The sequence below is a fragment of the Macrotis lagotis genome, chromosome X (genome assembly GCF_037893015.1).
Source record: "Macrotis lagotis isolate mMagLag1 chromosome X, bilby.v1.9.chrom.fasta, whole genome shotgun sequence".
Classification (NCBI taxonomy): domain Eukaryota; kingdom Metazoa; phylum Chordata; class Mammalia; order Peramelemorphia; family Peramelidae; genus Macrotis; species Macrotis lagotis.
This window is the reverse complement of record NC_133666.1, coordinates 214,256,243-214,279,347: the sequence shown is the minus strand read 5'-3', so window position 1 is coordinate 214,279,347 and position 23,105 is coordinate 214,256,243.

Below are 23,105 nucleotides of genomic sequence, written 5' to 3'. Positions count from 1 at the left end.
CCCCATCCTTTATTTTTGATAAATATTGCCTAATGGTTTTCAACCTTATGGTCAATCCTAGAGAATAAAACTTCATGTCTAACCTCTATTTTCTGTCATTTTATTTTAACCTTATTTTTAAGATTTACAATGCACACATATATTACATATACACACATATTACATATGCACACATATATAAAAAGCACATCTAAATGTATATACTTATGTGTACATACTTATGTGTATATATTTACACACATACAGATTTGGTTCTACACACACACACACATGTGCATGACACATTCTTAAATTTAATCTGCATTATTGATATTTTCTCCATCAATCTATGAAATAGTACTTCAAAGTCCAAATTTGTAGTAGTTGTTGATTTCTGAGGTGTAAATGCTTACAGTGAAAAATCTCTCTCCAGAGACTGCATGAGTCTGTTCCAGGACTTCCCTAGATGGATGTGTTTTTCTCTCTCAAGTCCATGAAAAATAGAGCAAACAAAGGGCAAAGGAAACTAAAATCTGTGGGATCTGAAAGATTAAATTCCATGCACATTTCCTAATTTATATGAACTTCATGGATCCTTTATCCTTGTCAAATCTAAGAGACCCTGGAAAAGCTCTGTTGCATTAAATAGGTACAAATGACTCATCTCATTTTCCTTCACCAGCTTGTATTTACATAAGCCATGTAGGTGAAATAGCAATTAAAGGTACTTGATACAGAAATTATAAATAATAACAATAATGTTAAATAGAATAACAATGGGACAATGTGAAAACATAGATTATGGTTATGAACCTAAAGCAATCCTCAGAGGAAAATTTCTATATAGATTAATGAGATAGAATAGAAAGATTCAATAAACTTATCATGGAATTAAAAAAACTGACTAGAAAATAAACAAATTAACAATCCCAAAAGAAGGACAAAAGAAATCTTCAAAATTAGAGAATAAACTAAAAAAATGAAAAGAAAAACCCCTAGAATGCATTTAAAAACCTAAGAACTATTTTTGAAGATGAATGAGTCAATAAACCATTAACTTTGATGAAAAATAGGAGAAAATCAAATGATCAAAATGAATTATAGAAATTCTCAGACTCTATTCTATGCAATTACACATGAAAAATAGAGAATTTAAAGGAAGTGATTATTTATATAAATCTATAATATTAGAAAATAAACAAATTGATAACCCAAAAGAAATACAAAAGAAAATTTCAGAATTAGATAAACTGAAAAAATGAGAAAATAAGCTTTAGAATATATAAATAAAACTAAGAACTGTTTTGGGGGACTAATAAGTCAATGAACCATTAGCTTTGATAAAAATAAGAGAAAATAAAAGGATCAAATGAATTAAAGAAATTCTATTCTATATGATTACACATGTGCAAAATAGAGTATTTAAAAGAATCTTTAACACTAATCTAATATGAAATATATATCTATAAAATCTATATTAAAATTATTTTTTCTTTATTTTAGATTTTTTTGTTTTAAAAAACTTATCTGAATGTTACAAAACTAAACTTATAAATGAATATAGGTGATGTTATCATTTTAATTTTATTAGCAACTCTCAACTATGAGTAATGAATATCCTTAATAAAAGTTGGTCATTCTTGTTTTCTTTAACAAATCTTTTACTTTTATACAGTCTGTCTAGTAAATTTTATGCCATTGAAGTCTGTAATTATTTTAATGGGATTCTTTTTTTGTTTTCCCTTGGCATTTGTTTTTAACATATGGAAATATTGACAGGTTTTTTTTTTGATGTGCATTTATTTTCTGTCTGACTACTTTAAAGATGTTATTATCTCATTTGGTATCTTTGTTGATTCTTTGGAGTTTTACATATAAATCATCATTTTATATGTGAATAGAAATAATTTTGCCTCCTCTTTACCAAATTTTGAAATCTTTAATTTCTTTCTTTTTTAAAATTGCTATTAACTTTTAAATTTTGGATTTTTTTTGCATAAGAGGGTTCAAGGTTGTGTCCAGGGAAATGAGTTAGGAATATCTGAGATGTAATTTTCTGAGATGTAAATTTCTGAGATGTAAAAACAAATAAAATTTTCTTTTTTTTCTTTTTTTCTTTTTAAATATGATCACCAAAAAGGCAATGGAGATGTTCATGGAATTCATGAAAAGACTATTGAAGAACTTCACAAAAATAACTGTAAAAGTTGTCATCGAAGAGCTATATCACCAGAAAAGACAATAGTTTATTCATGTATCTAGAGCTAGGGATAACAAATTAAAATCATCAATATTCTAAATTAATCTCATATGGGAGAGCTTGAAGAAGAAACCCTATGACATTGGGTGCTCTCCTTTGTGATATTTATAGACATGGAAAAGTTGACATAAGAAAAAGAGAGGACATGAATGTTCTGAATCACTAAATAAAGGACTGATAGAAAGCTACTATAATGTGGCATGGTAGCAGATTTGAGAATAAAATACAGATATCCTGATTTCTGATCCAATGTGTATCTGCAACCTCACAAATCTCCACTTTTTATTCTTATAACTATTCCCAAGAAAAGTGTAAGTTTTCCTGTAGACCACCCAGAATATTTCTGAATACCCTACAGGGAGCTGACACTCAATGAGTAGTCCCAATGAGAAGTCACCTTCGTTTTTTTGTCCTAAAACCCCTGAATATCTATAAATCTTCCATGGTTACAATGACTTTCTTTTTTTTTTTTTACACATGCTTTGAACAATTTCCTTGACTGGAGTTAGTAAAAGGGCTTTGGTGTTTTCAATCTTGATTTTTCTGAATATCCTGCTGGTTACTTGTCGGTTGCTGTGTTTCATGCTGAGACTCAACTAAGGCTTGCAATTTAGCCAAGAAAGGTGAAAAAGAATTTCATTTTCTCTTCCAGGTAACTTGAACTGATTTTTACTGAACACCTTTGTAAGAGTATGTGTGTGTGTGTGTGTGTGTGTGTGTGTGTGTGTGTGTGTGTGTGCTGGGGCAGAGGGAATGTGCCTAAAGTTTTACCTTGTTCTTGCAAGTTATTAACTTGTGCTCTGGGAGACATCTCCAGGTCTCTAAAGTTTGACCTCTTCTAATAGGTTTCTCTAGGTTGAAAACCTGATCTGATAATGGGTCTGAATGACCAGCATTATACCTCTGGTGTGGTGATTGGTCCATGTCCCCAGTTGCAACCAGAAGATTAGTCATTCATTCAGTTTGCAATAAGTTTTCTCAGGAAAGCAACTTGAGAGAAAAAAGAGTAAATATTCTGACTGGTTGGTTTGTCAGAAAGCATTTTCTAAGCACTAGACATCTTGAGCCAACTCCAGTTGTTCTTGATGTAGAGAATTATGGGCACAGAGAAATACTGTAATTGGAAACAAATTTTGTAATATTTTTTGTTGCATTGTTAAAATGTTCAAACTCTATAATCTTATATATATATATATACATACATACATATATATACATATACATATATATATATATATATACATATATATATGTATAAATATTATTGGGAGCCAGGGTCTCTAAGCTGTTTGACACAGTCGCAGCAAGAAGACTCAAGGCAGTCACACTGCCTGATGGAACAACATTTCCTTCTTCAATTTATATAGGAATTTCATGCATACCAATATTTATAGGTTTATTATTGATTGCAATATTTACTCCTCTAATAGTGGAATGACTATAAAGGAAGGATTTCAGAAAAATTCCTTGAATAAAACAGATTGTAAACTCTGTCCAAATTTAACAGGACTGCCTCTCCCTGAGGCATACAAAAGGCTTCAACATTATGAAATCTCTGGAAAACTCAACACTGGAAATTCCAAGGAGATGTCAGAATATGGGTCAGATAGAATTCCAGGGAAATTAATAGTTTTGCCCCCCTTACCATACACAGGAATATATGAAAAAGATGGTGAGAAAATAGTTAGTACAGGTGATTTATATGTGAACTCCAGCAGTCCTAGTTTCATGGGAAAGAATAAAAAAGTCACTGAAACTGTGACTTCCACCAACTAGGCCTGAAAGAAAAATTGGTTATTGTAAGAGTTAACGGATGAGTGGACAAGCATAAAGACCCTCACTATAGATTGTTAAGGAAGTGTATCAAAAAACATTACACAAAAAATATAAAAAAACTTTCCATTAAAAGAATTGCTTAATTAATAACTTTAAATGAATTAACAATTATACAATGTAGTAATAAATAAGGTAACAGACAGGTTGAGGTCATCATGGTCTGAGTAGGGATAAGAAATCAATTAACTATATGATTATTAATTAAACTTGTAATCACATGATTAAAACTTGTAAGCATATGAACTATATGATTGATGATGAAAATTATACACTTTTGGAACCAAGGAAATGATCTTAGCTTGCTTGAAACATATATGATTCTGAGACTATAAAAATAAATCCAAGCAGCTGACAGTCAGTCAACCTGCTCCTGCCTTTACCCCCTTGTTGACTCAACTCATTTCGCCGACTCTATTCCTCCTGTCAGGTTCCAAGGACCCTGCAGAAGCTGGACCCCCACAAAATACGTGTGTGTGTGTGTGTGTGTGTATGTGTGTATGTATTGATGATGATGCTTGTCCTTCATTCTTGAAGAAGGCCATGACATCAGAGAGGTGATGCCATGTCAAGCAGGTGAATTGGATTGGATTGGAGTGAAGGGTGCCATGCTAAATCACCACCCTTACTTACTCCTCCAGAGCCATCTGATTCTAGAGGCCAGATATGAATCAGAATGACTGGAGATAGATCCAGATGCAAGGCAGTCAGGGTTTAGTGACTTGCCCAAGGTCACATAACTAGTGTCAAGTGCCTGAATTGGATTTGAACTCCTCCTCCAGACTCTAAGGTCAGTGCTCTATCCACTCTACCACTTAGCTACCCTAGATATATCTAGATTATATATCTTCATTGACAAAGTGTTTCCCCTTGACCATTTATTTTTTTATTTTTATTTTTTTTAGTTTTAGTTTTTGCAAGGCAATGGGGCTAAGTGGCTTGCCCAAGGCCACACAGCTAGGTCATTATTAAGTATCTGAGACCAGATTTGAACCCAGGTACTGCTGACTCCAAGGCTGGTGCTTTATCCATTGCACCACCTAGCTGCCCCCTTGACCATTTATTTTGACCCTGTCCTTGCTTTCATTGAAGGATCAAACTAGATGATAGATTATGCAATCTTTCCAATACAAGATTCCAACCACTCCCAAAATGCAGACTCTCCCACTCTGAAGGGTAATTTAAGGAGAATCTGGATTGTGCTGGTCTCTCTCTCTCTCTCTCTCTCTCTCTCTCTCTCTCTCTCTCTCTCTCATTTGCTCTTTCTCACCTCCTACTCCCAAGTTAATCAGCAGCTGGCCTGCCTGGTAAAACTGTGGAGTCTAGCACCCATGTGGCCTTTAAAGAACTTTTAACTATCTATCTCTCCTTATGTTGTAAGACTTTTTAATAACTATACCCTGCTACCCCAATAATTGAATTCTCAGACAACATTTTGATCCTTATCTGACCCCTGGATCTAGATGATTCTAGAGGAGATAGTGAGGATGGTGATTTTGCACAGCCCTTATTCACTTAAGTACAATTCACTTGTAAGTCATGGCATCACATTCCTGATGTCATGGTCTTCTTGGATAATGATGGACAGACAACAACAATAAATAAGCACCAGATATTGGTATCAGCTGCTAGGGACACAAAGACAGAAAAAAAAAATGATCCCTCCTCTTAAGCAGCTTAGAGTCCACAGAGGAAGACAAAATACAAACAACTATGTTCATAAATATGATGCAGGAAGTTATGAAATATAATGCAGGGAGTTGTGAATATAGGAAATTTGTTATTAGAAACAGATTTTTATAATCCTTTATACTGTTAAACTTTGTAAAAATGTTATCTGCTCCTGTGATGTAAATTGACTCCTATTGTTCCATCTTAATATCTCCTCATTCCCACCCCCACCCCCCCAACTTTCAACATTTTACCTGGTTTCGGTCATAAGAGGAGGAGGGATGCTCCCTTTTGCCCACAGTCTCCAGACCCTTCTGTACCCAGAGAATGGGCAAGACTATAAAAACCTGGCCTAAACTCCCTTCATGGCATGCAGACTCCAAAGTCTTGACCAGTGGCCCTTCTTGACTGTCTTTCTCACTGTGTCTCCCAAACAAACTCCACGGAGTTTTTTGTTCTTCACCTGCCCCTAGTGTTTGCTACATTTCCAGAAGAAAAGATTTTAATCTGTATATTTTGCAGGCTCCTATAATAAATCCTGAGTAGTTTTATAATCCTAGGGCTGTGTATGAATTCCTTCACCTCTTCAGTTGGTGACATCTATCCCTAGCAACACAAATAAGATATATTTATAAGAAATTGGAGATAATCATCAGAGGGAAGGAACTAGAATTAAGTGGCATTGGGAAAGATGTTTTGCTGGAGGTGTATTTTATTGCAGATTTGAAGGAAACAAGGTAGTCAGGAGACAGAAAAGAATGGGGAGAAAGTTTCAGGCATAGATGAAGACAAGAAAAAATATCTGGAGTTGAAAGATGGCATGTCATCTTTTAGTATTTCAGAGTCAAGAGGTAAGTGTCACCAGAACAGAGTATTTGGAGGGTGTCAGCAATAAGAAGACTGGAAAGGTAAGACAGAGACAAGTTTTGCAAAAATCTTAAAAATCAAACAGAAGATTTTATATTTGATCCTGGAGGCATATGGAAGCCACTGGTGTTGAGGGAGTAGGGGAGTGACAAGTATTGAGAGTAGTTTGTGTCACAAACATATGCTCACAACTGACAGGATTGCCTCTCATTTCAGCTGACCATGACTGAGTGTTGTTTGTCTTTCCTTCTGGAAAAGAACCATGACATCAAGGATATCATGCCATGCAAGTGAACAAGGACTGAAGTGAGGTGGGTCTATGTAAAGTCACCAGGTCACCAGCTTCACTTTCTCCTCCAGAGCCATCTGGATCCAGGGGCCAGATATGAATCAGGACAATAGAGATGGCTCTTAATGAAGTGCAATCATTTCTGTGAGATCATTTCCAATACTAAATAGTATAATTTTATAATGTATGAATTTTGTGGAATATTATTACATCCCAAGGAATGCTGGAAGGCTTGGTTTCAGATATACTTATATAAAATTTCTTATGAATTGTTGCATAGTGGTGAACAGGTCTAGGAACACAAGTTTGACAATGACCACGACATTATAAAGAAAAACAACTTTGAAGACTCAAGAATTCTGTTTATTCAATGACCAACCAAGAGTCCAGATGATTAGTGATGAGAGGTGATGGATTAGAAGTTCATTATCAAGTATTTAAGTTGCATGTAATAGAGATTTGTAGTATCATATACAATCTTTTTTCTTTGTATTTGGACTGTTTCTGATATTTGTCAAGCTAAGATATTAATTTCTGTGCTGAATAAATGTGTGTAGGTTGAAGTGGTAGAGTTGATCTGGGCTCTCACTAGTAAAATGTTAGCTCTAGCAGGGTCCTACAAAGCAAGAAAAAGCTTTAAATACAAGTTTGTCAAACTCGTTTCTTTTATTTAAGGACTAACCTATCTAAGCTTGAAAGGTGGAAAGGGTTTACTCACAGAGGTCAAAAACTAACTCATGCTTTTCATTTTGGTCACAGCAGAATAAATGTAAATAGCAATTGTCACTGTTTTGGCCAGAAATCCTGAGGGTCTTCCCCTCCCAGATTGCTTTTTTAAAAAACTAGGTTAAAGAGGCCATTCTTTGCTTCATTTCTTTCTTCCCTGCCTTAATCACTGAATGGGGGGGTTGTCTCAGTCAAATTGAGACCTGTTAAAGACCTTATCTTAAAAAGGCCAACTCCCACTTCATTCAGGGCCATCTCCGTTATCTAGATTCATTTCTGGCCCCTGGATCCAGAAGGCTTAGGAGGAAAAAGCGAAACTGGTGACTTTGCATAGCACCCCTTCACTTCAGTCCAGTTCACTTGCATGGCATGATATCCCTGATGTCATGGTTCTCTTCCAGAAGGAAAGATGAACAATCAACAATAACAATAACGACTCCTACACTTTACTTTGGAGCTTCTTACTTAAATTCAATTCACTAGCACTTGGTATCATCTCTCAAAAAAAAAAACAAGGACAAAAAACCCCAACAATCCTTTGTAATTTTTTTCCTGAGACATAGACCATTTAATTTTATTTTTTAACTGGGTAATATAATGCAATCTACTGTAATGTGTCTCAAAGGAGCAACCATTTGCTACTCTTCCCAAGGTAATGCCTTGCATGCTCACTGGCTCCTTCAATAGGATGAAAAAGTAGAAAATTCATGTACCTTATACAGACTTTACATTTTTAATCACTCATCATAGTAAGTATTGGCTAAAATCTGGTCTTCTTAATTTGAATGGCAACAGAAACCTTGGCTTTAATGCTCATTGGCTCTCTTCCATTGGCCAGGAATTATAAAACATATCATACATTAGTACTTCCCAAGGGTTGGTTTGATTTGTGAAAATATTACCCTATAGGAGGCACTATTTGTTGTCCTTTTCCAGCTCTGAGATTATTGTAATCATAGTGATTTTTCCCAGTTTCTCTTTCAGTTTCTCCAAACTTCATTTGCAAAATTTACATCTAGTGATATCTGCATATATTATAGAAACATTGGAAAATCATTTTCAGGATTTAAATATCTCTTTTCCCAAAGTCTCCTAGGAGATATAACCCCCAAATCCCAAGAAATAATTACATTAAATTAAATAGGTAAAAAACTATCCAATTCTTAATTTTACTTGTATAAGCAGTTTCTTCCATAACACATGCACTTATTTTCCTAGCTAAAGTCAATAGTGATATGATACTTTAAAAATTGATGTTTATATTAAAGTGGGTTCTTCTCTCAATGCAGGACATAACATTTGCTCATTCATTCATTTATCTAACTATTTATTTTTGGACAGATGAACAGAAAATTATGGAATGGTTTACTAAGAATAGCTTGGTTAAATGATGATGGTTAGTAGGAATGGGTTAGTGAGGTAGGTGGCGTTTGGATTTTTTTTTCCTAGTTCAAAATGATCTAAGGATTAAAAAGTATGAGAACTGTAGTAAGAACATTCTCCTGACCCCTACATTCATGAAAAAATAATTTATTTTCTTTAGAGATAGTGACATCATCCTTCAGACTTTGTTGGCATCACTTCCTTAAAAGTATAAATTAGCTACAAGAAGCTGCAGTTCCTCTGCCTGATGCTTGGCTGATAAAAAACAATGAGTAAGGGAGCTTCTCTTGACTGAATTAACTCAAAGTATATGCCTATCAATACTGAATATTCTTCTGCTGTGGTTAATCTTTTTTTCTACTGTTATATGAGATTTTAGTGTCTCATTTTATTCAAGTATCCAACCTGAACTAAAGACCTGAATTGGGCCTAGCCAAGAATAGCTAGTGTAGGATTGAAGAGAACAGCCATACCAGATTCCCTTTTGTGCTTCTTCTTGGTGATGCTTCCAGAAATGGTGATTTCTAAGGTATTAATTACTCCTGGGATATTGGGTCTATGATCTTGCAGCCAGGAGAAACTGATTTGAATATGCTCTATGTTCTTAAGAACTGAAAATTGAAGACAATTACAGTGAACATTATTTTAAACCCTATCCCTATGTTATCCCTGAGTGTTCAAATAATTTATTGCTAAATTGATAATTTAATTCTCTTCTAAGTTCACCTAGTGCATTTACTTAGAACTTGGTTTATCTTCAAAGAAATTAGGAAGAATTGAATTTTAGATTAGAAGAAATGATTTTCCCTAGTCAAGTGAAATCAGCAAGCATAAATTAAGTGCTAGATCAGTATTAAGCTGGAACCCTAACCCTAAGTGACTCCCTACTCTAACCCTATCCCTCCCAACTCTAACCCACCTCTAAAAGACTCTAGCCTGGGAATTCAAACACAGTCAGAAATCAGTCCCTGCCCTCAAGGAGTTTATATTTTGATGGGGGGGAAGATAATACATTAAAGAAAGATGAAAAGAAAGGGGTGGAAAGGAAGGAGAAAGTAACCATGTGGGAAACATATTGGAGAAGGTTTGGAGAGTCAAGAGTAGATTTCAGAGGGTAGCAATGGTAAGACTGGTCTGGTCTCTTTCCTTAAAATGGAAGTACTGGGAAGGACCAACCAATATGAGGAAAAGATTAGGCAAAATATGTTTCCAGGGGCAGCTAGGAGGGGCAGTGGATAAAGCACCAGCCCTGGAGTCAGGAGGACTTAAGTTCAAATCTAGCCTCAGACACTTAATTACCTAGACGTGTGACCCTGGGCAAGTCACTTACCCCCCATAGCCTTGCAAAAACAAAAAAAGAAAAAAAAGAAAGAAAGAAAGAAATGTGCTTTCAGAAAATGAAGCCCAGAGTCAGTGAGCTTTTAGGGAGAGAAGGTTTACATGGCATATAGAGAAAGTCTGGATTGGATATAGACCAAATACCAAAGAATTAGATATGCTCTCTAATTACTAGGTTGGACTGTCTTTGAATTGCTAATACTCATCATCATCCAATTGCTTGGGGGATGACATACTGAAAGAAAGCTCCAACTAGCTTTAAGGGAGTCTGGTGTGTGAATGGAGAAAGGACTGCTTGAATTTGAATGAATTTTTAGAAATGTAACTGAAACATCAGTCTTTAGTCTTACAATTGTATATAATTATATATGAACATTTGACAGGCAGTTGAAGAAAAGGACTTAGTGAAAAAGTACAAACCAAAACAGCCCAACCTGGAATTTTAGGATAGTCTAGCAACTGTACTGAAGCAATTATTTGATTTAAATATATACATACATATCTATCTATCTATCTATCTATCTATCTATCTATCTATCTATCTATCTATCTATACTTGACATTTGAGAGGTCAAGTGGAATTCTGCTTCATGTAATTATTGAAATTATTTGCAAAATATTGCAGAAGGTGCTTAAATTCTCCTTAAGATCATAGAGACATTTCCTGAATTGTGGATATGTTCAAATATTCCAACTTTACCCAGTTCATTTACTGAAGAGAAGTAAGTGTTCTGTCTCAGTTTAAAAAGCTTTTGTTCATTTATGAACTGTAAACTGTAACTCTCTCAGGACCATTCAACTGAGGGCCCACAGATGATATGAGGTGCTGTCCTAATCTTGGAGGAAGGCTTTTGTGTTCGACATGTCGGGAGCTACTGCATCCCTCAGTGGAGATCCACTGTCAGCAGCAATCCAGAGCCTGTCATCATTGATGTGAGTCCTTTGAAGTTGCCTGATCCATCTTGTGAAGTGTTTCCTTAACACATCAGTTGTAAAAGAACATCCAGGGGCAGTATGAACTTAGGGCCTTCAGGACCTAGTCCTAGGATAGGAGAACAATCAGACCCCCAAAATGGCAGTCTAATGTCACTCAGTCCAGGGACAATATTCTCTTTCAGGACAAAGCAGCAGAACCCAGGTCCTGGAAGTGGTCCAGGCTTTTTGTTCAAACACAGTGGGTAACAGTTGAGACTGGAAGAGCTGGCAGCAGATATAGATGTGGGCCTCAAGTTCAGCAATCAGAGATGCAAGCCATAGAGCAGCAGATAGAAGTGGGCAGTGAACATAGAAGTGGGTCCGCGTGGGCTAGCTAGAGGTTAGTTGAGCTAGGCAGTGGCTTAGCGGTGGTTGTCATTGAGGGGCAGGCAGATATAGGGGCCCCAGAAGCAGTGGGTATCGGCATGGTATAGTTTTCAACAAGGTCCAGGCAGCCCATTTCTTATGGCATGAAACTGAACCTTCTACCTTGTAGCCAGCAGATAATATACACTGATTGCTGGATAACTTATCCTTAGAGGTATCATTATTGGTGGGCAATAATGGGGAGATGAAAGTGTCAAATCAGCCTTCATAGAAGAAGGAAGCAGGACCTCAGAGGCCTCTTATGGGATATAGATTTTGAAGAGAATGTCCTGTCTGTTGAGCAAGGACCACATAGTAGGTGGTGGTACAGGGCAGTTCTCTTTGACTATGCAGGAAGTATTATCTTTGCTGTAATCCTGATACCCTTAGTTCTATTCCTCTCTTCCAGTCACTCCCAGTCACTCCTTCAGGGAGCTTTTATATTGTTTTATTTTGTTTGCTACACTACTGTTTTAGTTTTTCTCTTCCTCTTCTAGTGCTTCCTTTTCTAGTCTTACCCGTGAGGTAAGATCAATGTTTCCCTCCCCATCCTGGCCCCTGGCTTCATTGACATAGCTTCTTCCCAACCATAATCTTGACACAATTTCCTTTAGTCTCAGTTTCCCTAACACAACTTGCTCAAGCCCCAGCTTCCCTAGAGGCTTCCCTGGTAATAGCTCCTTTCCCCAGGCAACTTGATAGGCTCCACCTTACCTAATACAGGGAATAAAAAGCCCCAGCCATGTAGAGTCCAATGGATCCTTTGAGATCATGAGAGTTGCCATACCCAAAGACTTCCTGACCATATGGGGAGGTAAGGGAGGCTGCATCTACCAAAGCTGAAGATAAATACAATTGTATCCTTGCTATATTAGGGCAAAGTAAACAAACCTCTTTTCTTAAATGTTCAGTAACTCACATGTGCCTTATTTCATCCTTAAATTGGGCCTAAATTAAGAGTGTGCTGGTATTAGAGCTGGGTCCACAATAGCCAGTAAGAATTCTAAAGTTAATTAAGTGGTAAAGACATTAAAGAACCTTACCACTGAGAGGGAGAGAGAGAGAGAGAGAGAGAGAGAGAGAGAGAGAGAGAGAGAGAGAGAGAGAGAGAGAGAGAGAGAGAGCTAAGACAATGTTCTAACTCCTATCCCATTAAGCTACTTTTACATTGAGAGCATCTTTGAGTTAAAAGCAGGATTAGTGGTCTGGGATTCTTGGGCTTCCTGTCTATTAGTGACAGTTACGCAGCAGTTGTTGGTGACCAGGTTGATGGGATGCTTCCACATAAGTGTTATTATCCCTGTTGGATGAATTAGTCTTTAGAGTCATATACTCAGAATGAATTTTGTGGAGAAATTTTCTAACATCTAGATTTTATGCTGTCATATTTCTATCTCTTAAAATTCCATTATGTTACAGATGACAGGGACTTTAGACATTATCTAATAGTTCAACTCTTCATTAATGAGTATGGAAACCAAAACCAAGAGACATCAAGCAATTTGTCCAAGGGCATACTGATAAGTAACAGAGGGCACTTGGTTCTTAGTCTCAGTGTTACTCAATATCCAATGTACATATAATTTGTAATAAATAATTTCAGATATATGAATGTATATAGGCAGTAATCACAGCAACCAGGGCTTTTAATGTCAGAGCTAATATAATTCTCTTTGAAATAAACTAAAGTATATATTGATGTCCTAAGCCTGCATAGTCAGAACATTAGTTCTGACATAGTGGGTAAAAATAAAAGTCCTTGTTTTCGTGTTGTAAGTCAAAACTTCATTATCTTAGCATGCATTATTTTTTACAAATTTAAATATTTTTAATTAAAATGAAGACATTACATGATACCCAATTACTGGATCTCTAAAAAGCAGACTAGCTTTCTGACTTACTATACATGTCAATTTTTTTTTTTGCAAGGCAGTGGGGTTAAATGGCTTGCTTAAGGCCACATGGCTAGGTAATTATTAAGTGTCTGAGGCTGGATTTGAACTCAAGTACTGACTCTAAGGCCAGTGCTCTATCCACTGCACCACCTAGCCACCCCTTATACATGTCAGTTTTGACAAACTTCTTTAACAATCTAGGTTTCAGTTCCCTTATCTGTAATTCAAATGATTTGGACTAAATGATGTTTAAGATTCCTTCTATTTCTAAATCTTATAGATTTTTAACTGTGAAGTTAAACTTCTTACCTTAATATAAAAAAATTAAACTCAATCCTTTATGTATACATGGCTGCCATTGCTTCTCATCTCATTCACTTCTCAATCACTAACCATCTTTTGATGTTATCCCTCAACTGAAACTATTATCTCCAAAACAGCCAATGATCTTCTGTCAAATGAAGTGTTCCTTTCTAAGACCTCAACTTCCTTGATCTAGCTGTAGTAATCAATACTGTTGAACAATTTTTTTTCCTGGATACTTTTTCTCCTATGTGTTTTGGTGACAAGCTATGAGGTCTAGTTGCTCCTTCTCAGTGTCCTTCTCATGAGTTATAATCATGCCCTTTTTCCTTCCCTTTTCTTTCCTTTTAGTGATCTCACCCTTCCATGTGTTTATTTGATCATATCTCTGTAGAAGATTTCTAAATCTATATATCCAATCTAGTTTTTTTCCTGAACTCTAGTCTAGAATTATCAACACTGGACATTTTTGAATGTTTGTCCCATAGAGATCTTAGAATCAGCTCGTCCAAAATGGAGTGCATTATCTGTCCTCCAATATCATTCACCATTCCACTTGTCTACATGTATCATTGACACCAGTGTTCTTTCAAATACCCAGATTAACAACCTTGTAGTCATCCCCAACTTCTCATTCTCTTGTTCCTCTTTTTGCCAAATATGTTCTATTCTACCCCCATAATATCTATTATTTCTGTCTTCATTTTCCCACTCACCTGGATTTGAGAAGAGTTTCCTAAGTAAACTCCTAGTTTCAAGTTTTTTTTTCCCTCCAATACATCTTCCACATAGCTATTAAAGCAATATTCCAAAGTATGGGGTTGATCATGTTGTTCCCCTCTCAGAAAAGCTCTTGTGACTTCCTGATATTGTCTCAAGGAAAAACTTCAAATTTCTCTTTGACATTTAAAGTCAATTCATGTGAACAAATATTTATTTAGTGTCTACTTTGTGTCAAACACTGTGCTAGACCTTTATAATCTGGATTTAGTCCTTTTTGTAGACATTGCATATTATTTGCCTTCACATTCTCTATGATCCAGCCAAACTGTTCTATTTATTGTTTCTCAAACACAGCATTCTTTCTGTCTTGATGTCTTTGCAAAGGTTATTTTCATAACTAGAATGCTCTCATTCCTTACCTCTACCTCTTAGAAGTGCTAGATTTCTTCAAAATTTATCTTAAGCATTATCTCCTAAATAAATCATTTACTTATCTTCCAAGGCCTAGGACCTGCTCTTGAAATTACCATGAAATAATTTTGCATATATTGTATATGCTTTTGCTGTTTGCACCAATCTACTGTGTGCTTCTTGGAAGGATGAACTGCTTTTGTGTTTGTTTTCTCAGTGCTCAGCAAAGTGACTGTAGAAAGTATTTAATAAATCCTTGTTCTAATTTGCATTTCTTGAATTAGTAGTAATTTGGAGAGGTTCCACCTCAAACCTATCAGATTGATCACAGAAAAGATGACAAATGTTTTCAGGGCCATTGGAAAACAAATTAGTTGATAGAACTATGAATTGGCCTAGCCATTCTGGAAAGTAATTTGGAGTGATGCCCTGAAAGTTATTTAACTGTGCATTCTCTCTGACCCTATTGATACCAATACTACATTTATATTCCAAAGAATGAAAAAAATTGAAAAAAGAAAGGTACTATGTATGCAAAAATATTCATAGCAATAACAAAGAACTGGAAACTAAGGATATTTCTATCAACTGAGAATAGAATCCAGAATATACTGAGACTTATTGATATAAGGCAATGTTTTATTATGCCTTAAGAAATGGTAAAGGAGATGTATCAGAGAAACTTGGGAAAATTTGTATATATTTATGCAGAGCGAGAAGAGAATAACTAGGGAAACAACATATTTTAATAACAACATATAAAAAAGAGAACTTTGAAGGATTTGAAAATTCTGAAAAAATGCAACAAGAAAATCATAATTCCAGAAGACTCTAGTGATGGGAAATACTGCTTGCATTCTGAGAAGAGAAAATACTTAACTGAAAAAAAATTAAAAGAAATGCTTCCTGATTGAATGAACCAAGTAATTGATCATTCATTAAATAAGTATTTCTTAAGCATCAACCATGTTCTAGGTTCTAGGGCTAGTGATAAGAACTGGGGAAACAAAATAAAACTAAAATTAAACAATTGCTGTTCTCAAGGAACTTATCTGTTATTGTGGTGGGGAAGGAGAGAACAACTTGAACTTTTATAAATATATACAGAATAAATATATCAATTAATTAAGCAGTTATAATGAGCTGAAGACATACACACAAGTCAAACTGTTGCAATATTGAAGAAACAGGCTATAACGGGGGAGACAATATGAATGTATATGTATTATGCATACATAACACAAATAAACATGTTTGCCAATCATTCTTAAGAATACATGCATGATGGGGTAGCTAGGTAGTACAGTGGCTAAAGCACCAGCCTTGGAGTCAGGAGTACCTGGGTTCAAATCCGGTCTCAGACACTTAATAATTACCTAGTCGTGTGGCCTTGGGCAAGCCACTTAACCCCATTTGCATTGCAAAAAAAAGGATACATGCATATTGCTTCCATCATACTACAACAGTGCTTATCTTATTGAAAAACACTTTATAGAAAAACTATATAAACAACTTATATATGTAAAAACAAAACTATAAAAACAACATATATATTGATATGAACATGTTGTTATATGTATTTTTCTTTCTTTTTTTAAAGAAAGAGTTTATTTATTGAGTTTTACATTTTTCCCCCATTGTTGCTTCCTGTCCCCACCCCCACAGAAGGTATTCTGTTAGTGTTTACATTGGTTCCAGTTACTTATATTTTTCATGCAACTCATGAATGTAAATTTATTCAATTATCTAGAGAACATGTTTCATTTAAATAAATTATTAAATAATTTTCTAATTTCTTCTATCCCTTTCTCCCTATTATTACTTTAAGGGGATTCTTCTGGTAAAGATACCTTTTTTAGAAGGAAATATAGATACAGTCATACAGAATTAAGATACCCAGGGGTTCAGGGGATGGGCCTCCAGGCCTAGGTTAAGAATATCTAAATTCAAATCCAGCCTCAGACACTAGTTGTGTGACACTGGGAAAGTGACTTAATAGTTTTGACTCAGTTTTCTCTTCTGTTAAAAATAGGGAAAATAATAGTACCTACCTCCCAGGGTTGTTTTGAGGATCAAATTAGATAATTATAAAATACTCAGCACAAATTTTGTCACAGTAAATATAATATAAATATTAACTATTATTATTATCAATACTCTGCCTTATGACCCACAATGAATGGACTAAGAACATTTTAAACTCTTAAATTTTTGCTGAATGATTGGTATTATTAGCAATAGTCACGTGACATTTGGAAGTCTAGTGTTTAATAATTAAAGTTTCAGATACTATGATGTAAAAAACAGCAATTAGGAAATTGTAGAAAATAGCATATATATATTTGGGATGAACAAGGAGGGTAAAAGGGATACTGTATGTGATTAAACATAAATGTTATAAAAATATTGTCTTTTTTATTGTAGTCATTCCTATTACATGCTTCAAAAACCAACACTTTGTTGCCAGTAAAAATACCTTTTAAAAAATATTTTCCTCGATCAGAACTCTGATGACTGTAGAGCTGTACAAAGAATTGTTTTTTTTTAAATAAAAATTGACATGTACTTGTTTCCTTGGAGTATTCTCTTAAAAAGTATATTTCCTTTTATTCAGGTTTCAAAAAAAAGGAAAATATAGAATTGTTATAGAGACCAGAAGATGGCACTCTTCCTTCTGTGTTGCATGATATAACTCAGTTTATTTTTAATTCGTCTCTTAAGATCAGGAGAGAGCTGAGTTGGCAAGTTGATTGCTTTTTGCTTGTTTAATGCTGATCTTTTTTTTCACCAAATAAAAGGCAGGACACATTTCTTGCGATGTCATATAATTCCTGGCAAAATTCTTGAATGAATTATGGAATAAGTGATCCCATGGAGCCAGCATGACTTCATCAAGAATGGATCACACTAACTTAGCATCATTTATTTATTTATTTATTTTTGAGAAAGTTACTAAATTGGAAAATTGGGGAAATATTGTAGATGTAGTTTACTTAAATTTGAGCAAAGTATTTGATAAAGTCAAAGTTTTCTTGTGAAAAATAAATATGGGTTAGATAAAAGTAACATTAAATGGATTTGAAACTGATTCAGTGTCCTGCTGGGTTGATGTCAGCATGGACATAGGTAACTAGTAGAATGATCTTTTTTTTTTTTGCAAGGCAAATGGGGTTAAGTGGCTTGCCCAAGGCCACACAGCTAGGTAATTATTAAGTGTCTGAGGCTGGATTTGAATTCAGGTACTCCTGACTCCAGGGCTGGTGCTTTATCCACTGTGCCACTTAGCCGCCCCTGGAATGATCTTTAAAAAAAAAATCAGTGTCATGTTGTTGATGCTTCATAATCATACAGATGACTATGGCAGAGGTAGGTCAGGGAGAGCCACTAGAGGGCTACGTATAATTTATTAAATTTTTTGATAACATAGAAACTGACAAAGATTGATAAATAAGTCAGGATCCATAAAGATCTTAACAAATAAAAACATTCAACCCCATAGATGAACTATAATAAGGACAAATATAAATTCTTCATGCTTGGGTCCAAGTCATTGATTCTGAAAAATAAGATTGGAGGAGGTATAATTAGATCCTGCTTGTTTCTGTGAAAAAAAAATGAGGAGTTTTGATAACCTTCCAGCAATAAGGATGTTCTAATCTCTGTCAGAATAAGGGAAAATGAAGTCCTGAATTCAAATGCAAACATTGAAATTTAGTCCTACTGAGAATTCAGTGAGAATCCTAAATACATTCTTATGCAGATATTTGGTAAGCCAGATTCTGGACACTTGGGGTTCTGACCTCCAGTTTGGAGTGTGCACATTGATTCTATGACTGGTTTCTATCCACTTTTCACGTGTCAAAAAGATTTTTGGATTGGTTGTTGAGCTGTTACTCAGTATATTCTAGGATCTAGAACTCTTCCTTTTTCCTTCTTGGTTTATTCAAGTGAGAAGGATGAACACTTGTGAGCCTCCAGATAAGGTGAAGGGCATAAGCCTTTTCTCACCTGGAGACGCTAGAACACTAGATAGATGGTAAATGTATCTGGGCTGCCCATGTCTGGCATCTGGTGCCACCAGAGTGCAGTGTGAGACATTTTGTTCTTCATAAAGGGAGAAATTCCTCTAGTGACTATCCTGAATTTGGAAGTAAACTTGGTGGGAAGAAGACTTTGACCTAATTACTTTTAAGTTTGAACCTCCTCTCCCCATATACCAGCATAGTTGATATGATAGTGTACCCCAGGGGTTGAGGCAAATGTATTTCTGCCCCTCAATAAATGTCCTTTAAATAAAAACTAATTCATGTTAACTGATTGAATTAGTAGGTGGTAGGACACTTACCATTGGATGAATCAGTATTATAAGAGATACTGAATTAATATTGACTGAACACACTAAATGGGACTTGAGCCAGTAACATTACAGAAGTGCAACTTCCCAGAGGTACATCCTAGAAACTTGAGGAGATGTATTCAGCTGTCTTATGCAGATCTGATTTGCCAGTGGGACTGGGGATTGATATTAGGACTCCCAGACTTTAAAGCTACAATAGAGAAGAGAACAATAAAAAGGGCATCCCAGATCTGAAATCTCACAGTTAGGAACTAGGAACTAGGAATGTTTTAAACTGGGAAAGAGAAGATTCAGGAAGGACATGGAAGCTATATTTAGGTATTTTATAGGGTTGCCATGTCATATTGAAAATAGAACTGAAGAGAGAACCTGAAACAATACAAAGAGGAAAATTTGTGGTTTGTGCAAGGATAAACTTTCTAAAAATTAGAACTAAGAAAAATGGACTGCTTCAGAATAGTGTGATCTTCAAGTCAAGTTTGTATGACCAAGAGTCAAGTATATTTTATGAGGACCAAAGTCATATAAACTAATTCCCACATTTTATAAATGGGGAGATTAAGACTAGGGGCAGTTGAGAGGATTGCTCAAAGTCTTACAGGAAAGAAGCAGTTTATATTTAAATCTAGGACTTCTGATCTTAGTCATCACTCTCCTTAAACAGTTGATAGAATTCACTTTTAAATTTCATTGATCTCCTCTAAAGAGGTACAGGTAGGACTAGATGGTTGCTGAATCCTCTTATAACTCCAAAATTTTGAGTTTCTGTGATTCTTTGGAGTGTAATATTGAAGGAAAGGCAACAATTTTTTAATAAAAATATTTAGCACATTTAAGGTAAGAAGTTTAGATTGCTATACTGGGAGGAGAGTTCTACCTCATGTCATTAAAAATCAGTTTATAATAGTGATGCTTTGTATTTATGTTATGCTTAGTTCCACAGAAAGGGAAGCTTTTTACAAATATCATTCATGTCCATCAACACCCATTTATTGATCTAAATAATGTAACACCGATAACATTAATTCACAGAATCTTTTTTGAAGGTCATTCTTTTCTTTATGCATCTGAAATCAACTAAGGCACTTCATGTGAGCAGGAAATTAATATATTTGGATTCCAGATATAACTTGAGTTGCTAATGTTAAAATTATATTCTCAGAAATTCTAGTAACTTATAGCAGCAAATTCTCCATGACTTCATGAGAATTCATATAAATGTTAACATTTTTGACTGAGTCATATTCTCTGGAAGCTGTACTGAATATATTTTCACATCTTGTTATTGATTTGTCTGCAGTCATTAGGATATGGTTTTTGCATTTTTTTCTCCACTAGAGCTATGATTTTATTGGTATAGGGAAATGAGGGAAATTTTTTTATTAAGGCAAATTTATACTTTTTCTGTTATTTATGTTCTTTTTGGAATTCTCTGGGACACTGATGGGCTAAGTGACTTTGCTCACACAGTGAGTCTGGACTTTAATCCAGGTCTTTCTGATGCTGTGATTGTTTCTTTCTTACTATGCCACATGGCCTCCCTATGACTTCCAAGTTTCAATGTTGACTCTTGGTAATCGGTGATTTTTGCTTAAATTAGTAAGGTAATGGTCCTTAGTTCCAGTTAAAACTAGAGATTATAATAACTTGTGGTCCCTAATGTCCAACAATTCGAAGTAGCTTACTAAATTGACTTAAGTGAATAGCTTAGACTGGCAGGAAGAAATTAGACATTATTTGTTGAACAGGGGAAGTACCAGAGAATAGTGGAGGAAGAATTAACTCCAATTGCAGAAGGACCTTTTAATGATTCCCTAGTCAGCACTGAACCTTTGGGAACTAGCTTCCTACATCATTACTAGAAAAAAGTCCAACAGATGGTATAAAGACTTCATCTAGCAGATCCAAAGGTGAACAGACTAAAAGAAAATCAGGCCATCCAATCAGATAAACCCATTCTCTTGAGGTGCTGCACAATTGCTTTTCTAGGGTGGTGGATTATTTTCAGGCCATATGGGTGCTTTTTTGTGTCTAGCTGACAGTTCCAGCAAGAGCTCATTAAGATTTGCTGCTGCAGCTGTTAATAATTCTTTCACTGCTGTAAGTTCAGAAAAAAAATTTCCTTCCTATTTCCCATTAGGGCAGAAGACTAGTAGCATGGCCAGGACCATACTCACATGCCTTAATTCCCATGGCTGCCATAAGTCTGTCACTGGCTGCCCAAGGTACAGTAATAGCTTTTTTAGCCTAATGGGTGAAGTGGCCTTCTCTTCATGTACCATGTTAGATGACACTAAAATCATGACCACGAATCCTATCCTTATGTATATGTGTATGTGTATGTGTATGTGTATGTATATGTATATGTATATATCCTTTATGTAAATATAGTTTTCATTTAATCTTATAGCACATTCAATTAATGGGGTATTTCTTTACTTCATTTTTACTTCCCCTTAGGATTCACATAGTGAGAAGTGTCCAGGTTATAAAACTTGATTATTGGCAACTTGTGTAGAAGTTCAGTTAATATGGTCAAGAAGGCAAACAAGTTCTAATGAATGTTTTTTTTTTCAAATCATAAGGTCTCCACTAGTATATACTGATTTTTCTTCTTGATAAAAGTCTTGTATATGTATGTATATAAAACACACACACACACACACACATATATACATGCATTTCTTGATCTATCCCTAACTCACATATATTGGTTTCCCTGAATGCTACAATGAGGTTCAAAACATAAGTGTGAGTCAACACCCATACTCATTCATAGATCCATTTACCGATAATCTTAGAACATGAACCCTAACCAATGTATTTTCCCCTAGACTACATATTAGTTTAAAGCAAATATAAATGAACAGAATAAATGAGAAGAGAGATTTTATCACATGCAGTAAGATAAACTCTACTATAGGTTGTCATATTGTTGGTAGGAATAGGGAACACACATGGGGAATATGTGTGATCAGGTAAGACATGTTTGGGGTCCATGTGTAAAGGAAACATCAGAGTACATCCTTGTCTGGGTCAACTCATGTCTGGAATATTGAAGAGCTATTATTATCTTCTGGTGATATTAAATTTGTTGCTATTCCATTCTCTTTTTCACATCACTGCAATGTGTATTCCTCTAAAGTGTTTCACCTGCTGCTGCTCCTCTTTGCTGAGCGTCTCTATTATTGCTCCTGTTGACATCTGCTGATCTTTGGCTACCACAGAATTTAAGGGGGAGGGATTTGCAAGCTCTTTAATTTGATTGCCCTAGTTGATAGCTTGATCCTTAATTCCTGTCATATCCATGATTTATTAGTCTGAATCTTTTTAAAACCTCTTTTGGCATCCATTCTAATCAAAACTGCAAAAAAAAAACCAAACAAACAAAGCAAAGCCAAAACCAAAAACAGCTGTATCGATCTGGGGTGAGAAATTTCTGTTTAATTCTTATAATTTCTTTTTGTTGTCATTAAACCAACTTGCACCAAACTCCAAAGGGCTAGGTAGAGTTGTTCTTCTATTACTCTTAGCCACCCTGTTATCCTGTTTTTTAAAAAATTCATTCCTACATTTTCCCCTACTGTAGAATATGCAGTCCTGATAAATGATACTTGGTGCTACAGAACAATTCACTTGTACTCTTCATCAATTGTCATCAGTTAAGATATAATAAAGACAGAGGTTATCATTTTATGTATAGTGTACATGAACTTACAAAGTACATTG